Source organism: Polistes fuscatus, unplaced genomic scaffold, assembly GCF_010416935.1.
Source record: "Polistes fuscatus isolate 324 unplaced genomic scaffold, CU_Pfus_HIC Scaffold45, whole genome shotgun sequence".
Classification (NCBI taxonomy): domain Eukaryota; kingdom Metazoa; phylum Arthropoda; class Insecta; order Hymenoptera; family Vespidae; genus Polistes; species Polistes fuscatus.
The window spans coordinates 72,525-85,274 of NW_025113124.1; the positions used below are offsets into that span (position 1 = coordinate 72,525).

Genomic DNA, 12,750 nt, shown 5'->3' on the forward strand with positions numbered 1-12,750 from the left:
ACAGGTAATATCTCATTACGTAACTCAAAATCAACATATCTTTTTAAAAAATATTATTGTTTTCTATATATACCTTACGAAGTTTACTAAATACATACCAATGGTTAAACGTCCTCCAAAAAATACTTGTTTTCTGATTTTTTCCCACGTATTTAGGATTTAGAGATGAGAATAGTAGAGCGTAGAGATGAGAATGAGTAGACTATTAGGTTATTGGATTATTGAATCATTAAGTAAAATTTTAATAGCAAGTAGATTAGAAATTAGAACGTTCTAAAAACTGCATTTTGCGAATGTGTATTAAAAATTGTAATTAAGCTCTGTGCATATCCAAAATCAAGTTATATTATTATATTACAATTTCTACAAAAATATAACTCGCTAATCGTGCGATTATACTCGTAACGATGAAAGATCTGATTTTGTCAGATCTGTTTTTGTTGTAATCAAATAGATTACAACAAAATGAGTTATACTCTAATTAACAGACAATTATTTTACATACGTATATTACTACGTACAATCCGATTATAGTAAATCCTTATAAACAATCATTATACCGAAATATTACTTCGAATAAAATTCTTATTAAACCTACTTCTTCTTTTTCTTCCGAAATAAAATGTTAAATTATAAGGGAAACACGAGGAAGATTACTTTTTTCGATTTCTTCTAATTTGATCACGTCACGAATTATGGTCTCCTACAAAAAAATTTTCTTCGTTGCAAATAATCTCATCCTCGCAAGAAACCCATCGGTGTGTGCACAGGCGTTTTTTCTTCCTACGGAACATCTACGTAAACTGGATCACCTAAACGTATGATACCACTTGGTCCTCTCAAAGCAAGATGAATTCCCATAACTGGAGTCTCACCGATAAGGGAACAAATTTTTGGATCAACAATTTGCCTATAACTGTAAAAAAAAAGTAATCAATTAGAATATTTGAAATAAATTATTCACTCATAAATTATTGATAAATCCTATATTATTTATGAGAACTACATTAAAATGTTCTCGAAGAAAAATGATTAAAATAAATCAAACATTGTCGAGCTAATCAAATTTGCAATTAAATGCAAAAATTAAAATTATGTATAGAGAATAATAAGTACATCTTTTTAAAGTCTTTAATATAATAATTTCATGAATTTTTTGAAATTCTATTTCCATATTTTTTATAACAATTTATATTTAAAATATAAAATATTTAGGAAATTATTTAAGATTAATGAAGAAAATTTGTTACGTAAAACGTAACAGAAGAAATAAATCGTACTGTAAATTTTTCGAGACTGGTTGGGCGTTGAATAATCGTACCTTAAGATGCAGAGAGAATATCATCGCACATTCCTGGAAGTCATAAAACTAGCAAACAAAACATGCAAACAACCCAGGTATGAGTTTTTTTCGCCACATGGTTTCCATTACATCTACGAAAAATGTTAACCTTCTGCATCTATTGACTATGGGGGTGGACTTGCCTGCTATTGGTCAGTCAACCTAGAGAAGGGATAGCAATCATCTTCTTACTATAAAAACCCACGAAGCACCATCATTCATTCACTTATTAATTCATTCCAAAGGAAGAAATCTACTGCACCGACACCAACAGTTGCTGCCGTAACGCAGGCGAGTCTCGTTTTATCTGTAAACAAATGTAAGATCAAAAATTAATAAAAAGACATATGAACTTGCTTCTAATTATAAATTTGACTGATTTGATCTAATTGGCTCAAAAAAAAAATAAAATAAAAAAAGGAGAAGTCGAACTCGTTAGCTTATTAAAAATGCATCGAGCAAATGGTAGTATGCGATGATCCAACAAAGATGCTTTTGAATGACAAATTTCGTTAACATTAATCGAAAGATCATACACATGTTTTATAACAAGATTGTATTGTTTTTTTACGCAGTAATTAAAAAATTATATTAAATTAAAAATTTATGTTTGAACGCGTTTCGATATTAAATGAATCATCATGAAATATTCCAAATAGTAGTGATCAAAAATATATTACTGACAATAAGAGAAATAATTCCAAGTTTGGTCACTACATCATAAAGAGGATCGAATGCTTCGGTTATTGTGGTTCCGTCAGCTGGTTGTTTTATCGGAAAACTTATAATGTGTTTGTTATTATATTTGAGAATTTGCTTACCCTAGCTCGTTCGAGGACGATTTCGTTTAGCAGTTTATTATAGTTATTTTTTAATTTTATGTCTCTTTCCTGTCTATCCCTTTCGGTACGGAGAAGTTTTTCGCAAAGACCGGTTGCGCTGTACGGCAGCGTAATCCGCGAAAACGTGAGTAAGATTTTTTGATTTATTATTTATTAATCTAGTAATTTGATTTATTTATTTAATAACGTTTAACAGTAATTATTAAAAGATTTAAGAATATAAAGAGATAGAACGGTAAGCACCTTTAATCTAAATTCACAATCTATCGCCACAAGATATTAGGTATTACTCTTAACGCCGTGATTACAACCGTCGTAATTAGCGAAGAACACGCTGTACTCGACTCTTCGTTGCCTATCGTCGTCTTTCGTGTTCCTTCGCCGTCCCTCGTTGTCTTCCGTCTTTCTCGTTTCCTTTCACACTCAACAATCATCATATAAACAATTAACTTCATCGGGCTGCCCTCACCGGCCTTTCCCGTCGCCTATATGTGCTTAACATCCTCCCCTCCATAGTCTCTCGTCATTTCCTAGCATCCCTTTAGAAACTTCCCGATAATTCCTGATCGTGAATAAAGACTCTTCCTGCACTTTTAGATCAAGACCGTTCGAGAGACTTCGATAGGGCCAAACAAAGGCGACATGTCCAAACGGTGTAACCTTACAGCCTAAACAAACACTCTAATCTAACGAAACGGTTTCTTTCTCTTTCGTCACCGATACATTCTCTCCCCCACCTATACTCATACCATCACACATATACAAATAAAGAATAACATTTACTTGGGGATATTATAAAGAAATCATTTATTAATAATTCTAGAAACTTCGATAAGCAAACTTCTCGAATTCCTCAAACTCCACAGTATTTAATGCAGCACATTATTGAATTTGCCTCGAAAGCCGTTATCGGGAAATAAGTACTAAGCATAACATTCTATTTAAAAAAAGAAAGTTGAAATTTAAATCTCGGAAGCGACTCCACCTAGCAACAAAAAACTAAAGTCAGTTTTTCTATCCTTAGGTTATATAAATTGTTTTTACATTTCCTAATTTCTAATTATATATAGAAAAAAATTAAAATTATTACAAAAAATTAAAAGCAATAAATTTTTTTACATCTTGCACAAATAAAGGAAGATTTATTACTTAAATTACAAATTCATCCTGTAAATATCATCCTAAAAAATGTCTCGTTTCGGCACGTTAAAAATTAATTTTTGTTATTTATTGGATATTATTTAATTTATAATTAGTAATTTTATTACTCGCGTAATAATGTTGATTTCTTAATAAATTTTATATCGTTAGTGCAAAATTTGAAAAAAATCTGAGGTGGCTCTCACTGACCGTCTCCTTGTTAAGGATAGAAAAACTTATAAAAAAAATAATTCCCCCAAGAAGAATCGAACGTTAATAACCGGCGCGAGAAGCAAAGACGTTACTACTTAGGCTAACGCACCACTCGATAATTGCTCAATTTATTTCGTACAATTCTTAAGACCTCGAAGATGAATCAGAATGCATTACTGTTTTCTTATAACATAATAAAAATGAATTAAAATTATGTATAGACAAAAAATAAATTCCACGTTTTTAGAATATCCTTTCATATATATCTTGAATTAATTTTATGTGTGGATATAAAATTCTTCTTTTTCAAATATGTATTTAATTTGATAAACTAATAAATTTTTACGAGACAAAAAGTCAGTAATTTAAAATTTTATAAAATACATAATTTAATAGGAAAAATATTTAAATTTTAAATTTCGTCTTAAAAAGAATACGTATTCAATTTGATATACAAATAAATTTTTGTGAGGCAAAAAATTTATATCAATTAATTATACTAATTAATTTTATGCGTCGAAACATAAAATAATTCATTATTTTTACTCTCGACTAAATAATAATAGTTTCTGTTAAAATAAATTATTGTTTTTCTTTTATTCAAGGCTCATTATCTTTGACAATAAATAAAGAAACGGCGTGCCATAAGCATCAAGATTGATATGTATATATATCCAATTCCTCCTTTTCCTTCAATAAATGGCTACGCTCCTCCTCAAACTGCCGTTTTTCCAACTAAAATCTCCTTCTTTCTTCGTTAAAACGCCTTTCTTTCTTATTGGCCTCTTCCACAATTAAATCTATTGCATCTGGATTTGATTTAAATTGACCGCGAATTCCCGTTGCCATCTTTATTATTATTTAAATTTGAGGAAAAACGAACTCGGTCCCACTTCTGACACCAGTTTGTTACGTCCGGAGACGCGAAACGTTAAAATGTAATAAACAAAGCCTATTTTGGCCACTCTGCGTACACTGAATATAGCCGGGACCAGGCAGGCTCGTCTTTCTCGATGATTTAATAATAATAAAAATGGCGAATAGATTTTAGGAATATGAGCAAATTATTAAAGGAATAAGGAATGAAACGAAAAGATTTATTAGAGGTGAATGTCAATCCCGTTCACTGGTACTCTGGTTCAAAAGATATGTTATATAAGGGAAAACAATTACTTACAGAATGAGTCCCTAAAACGAGCAGCACGCTTACATACACACACACACACACACACTTCCAAATACAAGCTTATAATTAGTAATATTCGAATAATAAAAAATAATGAAAGAAATTATAAAGCAAATGTTTCTGACGAGAAATGAATAAACCTTTAAATATATAAAACTACTAGATATAATGCTTTTGATAAGACTTTTTGATAAGAGAGCTTTTTGGTCAGAGACACTTTTTTTGTAAGAGACACTTTTAATAAGAAGAGCTTTTTCGGTAAGAGTTTTTTCGATATAATAATTTTTCGGTAAGAGTTTTTTCGATATAATAATCGTTAGGCCAAAAAGATGCTCCTTATATATTCTTTGTATCTACCCTGGTAGGGGTTTTGCTCTCCGTTTCGTTATCTCAAACAAATCCGCGAGCATCCGGATCCAGTGGCGTATTGCTGCACGTGAACAACTTAAACATTGAGCAAGTATACTCCTACAAATACTTAGGCCACGAGATTCGATTGGGAAGGGATAATCAAACCTGCGTAATTGGCAGAAGAATAGGTCTTACATTGGCAGCCTTTGGAAGATTGAGCTTCATCTTAAGATCTGATATTCCCATGTGTCTTAAGAAGAAAGTCTTCGACCAATGTATTTTACCTGTACTAACTTACGGAGCCGAAACACTGACTCTAACAAAGAACACCGCGAACAAAATAAGAGTAGCGCAAAGAAGGATGGAAAGAATAATGTTAGGCTTATCCCTGAGAGATAGAGTTCTAAACACAGAGGTGAGAAATAGAAGTGGAGTTATAGATGCCATCACAAGAATATCGACTCTAAAATGGAACTGGGCGGGTCATCTAGCCAGAATAAACGACGGCAGATGGACTAGAAAAATAACTGAATGGAGACCGCGAGACCACGCTTTTCGCAGCAGAGGCAGACCGCCCACTCGTGGGTCAGATGATCTGAAGCGCATCGAAACCAATTGGTTAAATGCAGCACAGGATAGAGGGAGATGGAAATCTTTACGGGAGGCTTATGTCCAGCAGTGGACGAACATATAGCTGTGTGATGATGATGATGATGAAAAAAAGACATACGCGCAGTTCACACGCGGTAGAAGTGTTTAAACCTTCAGAAAACTAAACTTTGAGGGAATAAGACGAATGTTTACATTTCATTCTACGTATACTACATATTACACACATTATACAGACTTCAAGTTTTCAATTTCAACAAATGACAACAATGACGGGTAGCTTATGGTATCTAAAGTATGAAAGAAATGCTTTGGTTTGGATTTGCCCATTACCAAAAAACACTCGGTCTGTTCTTCACTGACCGACTACGACAATACATCGGAGACAACTAGTGAGAACAAAAAGTGAATCAAGAACATATCATTACAAGAAGAATTACATCAAGAATATCAATCATAGCGGATACCTGTATACGATTCGTGAAAAAATTGATCCGTTGGACTGACTACTGGACTGGGATTCGTACCACGGATCTTTCGCTTTCCGAGTAACTGCTCTTTTATCCATTGACTTATCGGGGGGCCTACCGACCAATCTCTTCACGAATGCTTGTTTAAGTATTTGGCATGGAGACGCTCGTCCCTCATTATATCCCCTGCAACAACATTCAACTCTTAATGTTCCGTCATTTTTTAAGCTTTCTTCTTGAACTATCCATTTTTTTTCTCTTTTTTCTCTTCTCTTTTTTTTCTCTTTCTCTTTCTCTTCTCTTCTCTTCTCTTCTCTTCTGATCCTGAACGCGCTGCTTGGCATAATAAATAATAATAATAAATAATAAATAATAAATAAAGGCATCTTTCCTAGTTCCCCGGCTAACCGATAAGCGTCGCTACTATCACCTAACCTCTTTTTGATAGATCTTCAATTATTTTGCACGATTGTAGAAGCGTGTTACGAAGCTAACTTCCATCCCGGTTGAGCCCCTATTTGTACGATTCGTGAAAAAATTGATCCGTTGGACTGACTGGACCAAGACTCGAACCACGGATCTTTTGCTTTCCGGGCGACTGCTTTTTATCCATTGAGCTATTCAGGGCCCACCGTCTAATCCCTTCACGAATGCTTATTTAGGCATTTGGCATGGAGACGTTCGTCCCACGCCTGTATAATCGCGCGAGAGTCCATATTATCAGGGTATTACCCACCAGATAAGTAACGAAGTGGACGAGGACGCTCTACACTTTTACCACCACGTGTTAGGTGAAACAATTATTATATCTTTATTCTTCAACAAAAAATAGGTAAGCTACGTGCGTCGTCTGTGGTTGACCACCACAGGGTTTTTATGCCGAAGGGCTTTTCCCTGACGAGCCAAATAAAGTGTACTTATTATTACTGGCTGGGGGCTCAAAGATATATTTAATTTATTTCTCCTATCCTTATTCCTAACAAAATAAACAATTCTCAACATTCACCCGTGACGGCATTTTTCAACGAAAATAATAATGGTCGTTAACCACTATCTAATAAAAAGATCTAATAGTTAAAATAATTTTGTCTAATTATACGTTGAAATTATCATTCTATAATTGAATAATATACGAAATAGCAGGAAAAGGTGAGAGTAAAATCGTTCTCGATCACCTTCCTTATTGGTCCAATCATCTATTTGTCGCGTTTACTTTCCTTTGTGCCTTTCGCTTATAACTGAGTCGTCTTCTCTTCTTGTCAACACTTATTTTGTTTCTTATATTTTCTGTTGTCTATTCGATCACCATCAATTTGTCTAACGTCTACTTCTACGTCTTAGTTCGACTGTTCTCATCTAACACCTAAAGTCGATCGATTTTCGAATTTCCTTTTTTTTCCCAACACCTAACATCTAAGCCGTTAAGTATCGTGATTTTCCGCGAACGAATCACGCGTCAATTAATAAATCATTCGTACGTATACGCTCATCAGTCTTTACTCTTCCACTCATTCACATTCATTTGTCTCGATATTTTTATCATTTTATAGTAATTTTTTTACTTGAAGAATATTTCCAAGAATATATACGTTTTTTACAAAGAACTATTTATATTTTTCATGATATTTATATAGTGTACGAAACAACGAATTGAAATACCTAATATGAACATGGTATTGCGATCATTTTTTCTCGCGTTATTCGTATCCAAAGATAATTACTCTGTTCGGCTCTAATATATTTGTTATATAGAAAATAATAATACGCAAAATGATTCATACGAAACTTGCATAGCATGAAAAGGGACGTATTTTGATATCTATTTCTTTTTTGTAAATTAAGGCATAGAGGAGGTGTCGAGGACATCTAATTTTGGTAATATGAAAATTATTGCTAATCGTATGAAAAATTAATATCTTCAAGATATTGTTAATATTTTTAGAAATATAAAATAATATAATGTAATTGTATTACTTACAGCCACATGCAATTAAAAATGAAAACGTTCTATGTACGATATTCATAGTAATCAAAAGGAAAAAATAGAAAATGAATTTTTAAATTGAAAAATATTCAAAGAGAGTGCCGTATCGTGTTGTCTAACATCAACTCAGATTCACCACTGTTTGCGAGTCGGTCCGGTAGTTCACACTGAAGAAATTTTCAATGTTCGCTGTATGTTATATACGTTATATCAATACTTGCGACCTATGGGTTACGTGATTAAAATCATTAGATAAAAATGTAATCGACAGAAACAAGTTAAAAGAAGTGTAGTCTAATATATTAGTAGAGATTCGTTTAATATGTTTAATCTATGTAATTATTGTTGCAATACTAAAGTGTAGGTCACACTAAATGTCATGATTACATTATGATTACATTATATAATAAATAACATCGATCATATTTCATTTATTTCAAGCATTTAACAAGTTTACATTCGTTACATAATGATTCCAGATTTTACTGCTATAATTAGTGACAATGTGTTTGGATTACGAACACAATATATTCGTTTATCAAATAGCAGTAATAGCAATAATTAGTAAACAAGAAATGAAGGAGATAAAGAACCTAATTACCTACGTCGGTTCAGGAGACACTGAAACAACATCGCTTATAATTTAATATCAAACAAATTTATTACTTATAAATAAATATTTTTACAAACGAAACTACTTATCGAATTACAGCGAGTTAAATGAAATTATCGATTGACCTTTTAAGCGCTTTGACGCATATATTCGTTCTCACATAAACATTCAATTTAGGCTAGTTACGCATATGTGGGATCTGACAAAACCATTTTATTTTCATTTTGTAATGAAAATTCAGTTTGCTTAACTTGCGCTCTTTCGCAAAAAATACGCAGCTCAAAGTGTGCTTTTTTGTAAAGAGTGGGCAGTCAACGACGCACGTTTAACGTCGGACAACGCAGCGTTCAAAGGTTTAAGCAAAATGTTGTCAAGCTACTTATACTTTTTAGTTTAGGAAATGATTATAAAAGTCGACTAAACCGCACGCTGAGACGATCTACGAAAAGTTTAACAATAACAGCTAGGCAAACGGTATGTATACTGTGTCTACTATTACGTGAGGTGTGGACGTCTAATAAATATAAAGATACACGAAATATTCAATAATAATAATTTTATAGGTAAATTTGTACATCGTGAAATCATTTTAAATTAGCTTTAAGAAATACACGAAATAAGCAGCAAGTCGTTTAGAGTTGTTGGTAGGCCTCAGCGAATAAAGCATTGAGCGTAAAGGGATCAAATGTGGTCAAATGGCTCGTATTATTTAATTCTCGTTATAGTATTCTGAGATATTTTTTGTCTAGTATCTATGTGTTCAGATACTTTGAAGCCTTAAGAATCAATAGCTATTAATTTTCTATATCGTATGCTATTATAGGATAGTATAATCCCATGGTGTTTATGTGTTCACTTTAATTAGCATTAAGAAGACAAATAAATAATTCAGAATAAATTTTTTGATGTCAAGCCATTTTTTCATTTAACATTACATTTGTCACTTTTAGTATATCCTTTCATTTATTGTATCAGTAATTATATAATAATCTAATAATTCAATAAAGATAGCGCATTTCTTTTTATATTGTTCTTCCATTTATTTTTCTCTTGAAGAATTGTTTATGTTTTAATTGATAATACTTGTAAATTTTTTATTTATTTAGGAAAATTAAAAATTGTTTAAATTGGGGAAAACATATATGTAGGATCGAATCCTGACCATCTGATTGCTAGGGAAATACACTAATGCTTAACTTGAATTTGACCTTGAACAATATGTTTTATTAACACCTATTACAAAACTACATATTACAATAATATTTATCGTTAACAAAATAAGAAGAAGCAAGTAATATAAGAATATAATTAAAATACATGTGTGCATAGCTTGCGCATGGTTTCATAATGATTACATTTTATAGTTCTATGGCGATTAAGTATGTACATAAATCTCTTGGTATTTTATTGTAAATTTCGATCAGGAAATGTTAAGACATTGAACGCCGACTTCGCGTTATTATGAGATTATTTTTACAATATGTTATCATGTTTTAAACATTGATATATTTTACTTTCCATTGTTTATTTTTTTCTGCATTTGTTTAATTTCTAATAAGACATAGATAATATTCTATGCAAAATCAGATCAACAATTACACCTGCCGACAAATGAAAACTTTTTGAACGTTATTTTGATTTGAGTGAAAAATATCACTAATTTATAGTATTTTGAACACAGAAATACCTATATAATTACTCTATCACATCAGATTTCTTTGCAAAAAGGAAAAAACGTTTATTTTAAAATTTTAAGAAAAAATCAATTATATTATAAATACATATATTTGAAAACTTACAAAGAGAAAATATCAAGTACAATAATTGCTACAGGGCTATTTTGAGTGACATCTTTTACGTTTATTGATAAAATTACGTGTGGGTGTAATTTTTTTAATAGAATCATCAATAATATCACGTTTTATTGACCAGCAGTTATCATATTCACATTCCATCGACCATGGTACCTTTTTTCCATAGTTTTTATGGCTTGGTGAAACCTTTCTCCATGTTCTTCACTATAATCACCAAGATTATTAGGGAAAAAATCCACATGTGAATATGAAAAATGGAGATTTATACTCATATTACACCCTAATTTTTTATATTTATTTAATAAGTTTGCTACAATATTTTTATAATCAGGATGTTTGTGATTTCCTAAAAAATTGTTGACAACATCTTTGAACGCCAGCCAAGCTTCTAATTCAGTAGTATTCAGTGTTGCATCAAATATTTCATCGGTCATCAAAGATAAACACACTGATTTCAGTAAATAGTTTGTAAACAAAGTAACTATAACGGCTTATTTCCATGTAACGCGTTTCGAATGGGCGTGTCGCTGTTCCAGCTAATATATTTTATTTTTACTGAAAAATCAAAAATAACGAATATATTAATTTTACTAAAAATCTGATGTGATACGATAAAATTAGGTCTGATTTCGTAATCAGCACTACAAAATTAGTGGAAAAAATTAATTATATCTTTGACAAGGAAAATCATGTTGGCCGGTGTTATTCTGTACAAATTAATTTAAAAATCAATATTAATACAATGGCGTTCAATGTGTGTGTGTGTGTTTTTTTTTTTAACTCTATACATCTTTACAATTTGTTCGTAGACATTTGGTAAATTGTTGTATAAGTGAAAAAATATAGCACGTGGAAACTCATAAATAAAAAACGAATCTTTATATCCAAATATTAAAATAACACTTCACATGAACGTTTAACATTGATTATATATCAGTCTGGTCATAATTTGTTGCGATTGTAGATAACTTTGGAATATGACCAATCGGAATAGTTATTAATAGCACTAATTAGCCGTGAATAGGCTAAATATGTAATAGTTTTATAGCAGGAATGATTTTGTATATAATGTTTATGATACCTGAATAGTAGGAAATCAGGAATTGTGTGTAAATCGCACAAGAATAGCCTCACGGTATTCGAAAAACTTAGAACAAAGTCAATATGGCGTAACTGTGTCTATGCACAAACGTTTTATATAGGTAACTGTCCTGAATGGAAGTGGTCAGATTTCCTACCCATGCACATAGCTCATGGTACGATACACCAACCTTTACTTCTCGAGCCCTTGCACGCCCTCGCCACTCCACTAGCGCCGCATCTACCAAACCAATTCGGCGCGAAATACAAATTCCTTCCCATAGATTAAATAACCCGAAAACTTAGCATTAAAATTAAAAGTATTTTTAGTAGGAAAAACGAATATAATATATGTTATGGAATAATAAATTATTCAATAAACGAATATACGACGCATCTCGTTCCAAGAAATCAGAAACCAGTTTTGTGTAAGATTACAGAATACCGTTGAACTTAAAGAATAATATTATTTATTTTGAACTAAGAAAACAAGAATATTGGTAATATCAATTATAAATAGTATTCGTAAACATGTAATTCAAGCGTTAATCAACTACCTGATAGTAAAAGAATCTTGTTATTTAAAAAATGTTTTTATTTTTGACTTTGTATGATTCTTGTAGAAAATTTAATTGACGAATGATCGAATAGTTGAACAATTAGTTTTATTTCATAGTCTTCTTAACATTCATACCTCTTTCAATCGTGGCAATAGAAACAAATGTTTGTACGGTGTCTCCCAAGTTAGCAAATTGCTATCGACAATTATGTAATTTGTAATGCCAATCACAACAAAGCAATTGCGACGTGCAGGAGGGTACAAAATTACCAGCTTTGTCCCATTTAATTTATACCTGTAATCACGGATACCAAATAAACGGTTCCGGTGATGTTTTTTGTGATTGGGAAGGAAACTGGTTAAATATTCTATTTTGTATTCAAAAAATTGTAAAATTAAACGTAATGAAGATAGAAAATATATATCAATATCTATACGAATTGTTTTCTTTAATATTTTTATTATTTCTTTAATAATTCTACATTAATATAATAGAAATACGGTGCAAATCATTGACTTCAGCATCAAATGATGCTGATTGTAAATT

General features: G+C 31.5%; 1 long non-coding RNA gene across 2 annotated transcripts; it reads right to left on the reverse strand.

Moving 5' to 3' along the window:
• Nucleotides 1-256: 256 nt before the first annotated feature.
• Nucleotides 257-8,280, reverse strand: LOC122521648. 2 transcript variants are annotated; one of them, XR_006304806.1, is made up of 3 exons: nt 8,132-8,280; nt 1,322-1,649; nt 257-916 (listed from the first exon to the last, which is right to left on the reverse strand). It is a non-coding gene; the product is annotated as an uncharacterized LOC122521648 (long non-coding RNA). The 2 variants fall into 2 exon arrangements; XR_006304805.1 differs by lacking the exon at nt 8,132-8,280 and adding an exon at nt 2,164-2,334.
• Nucleotides 8,281-12,750: the final 4,470 nt, after the last annotated feature.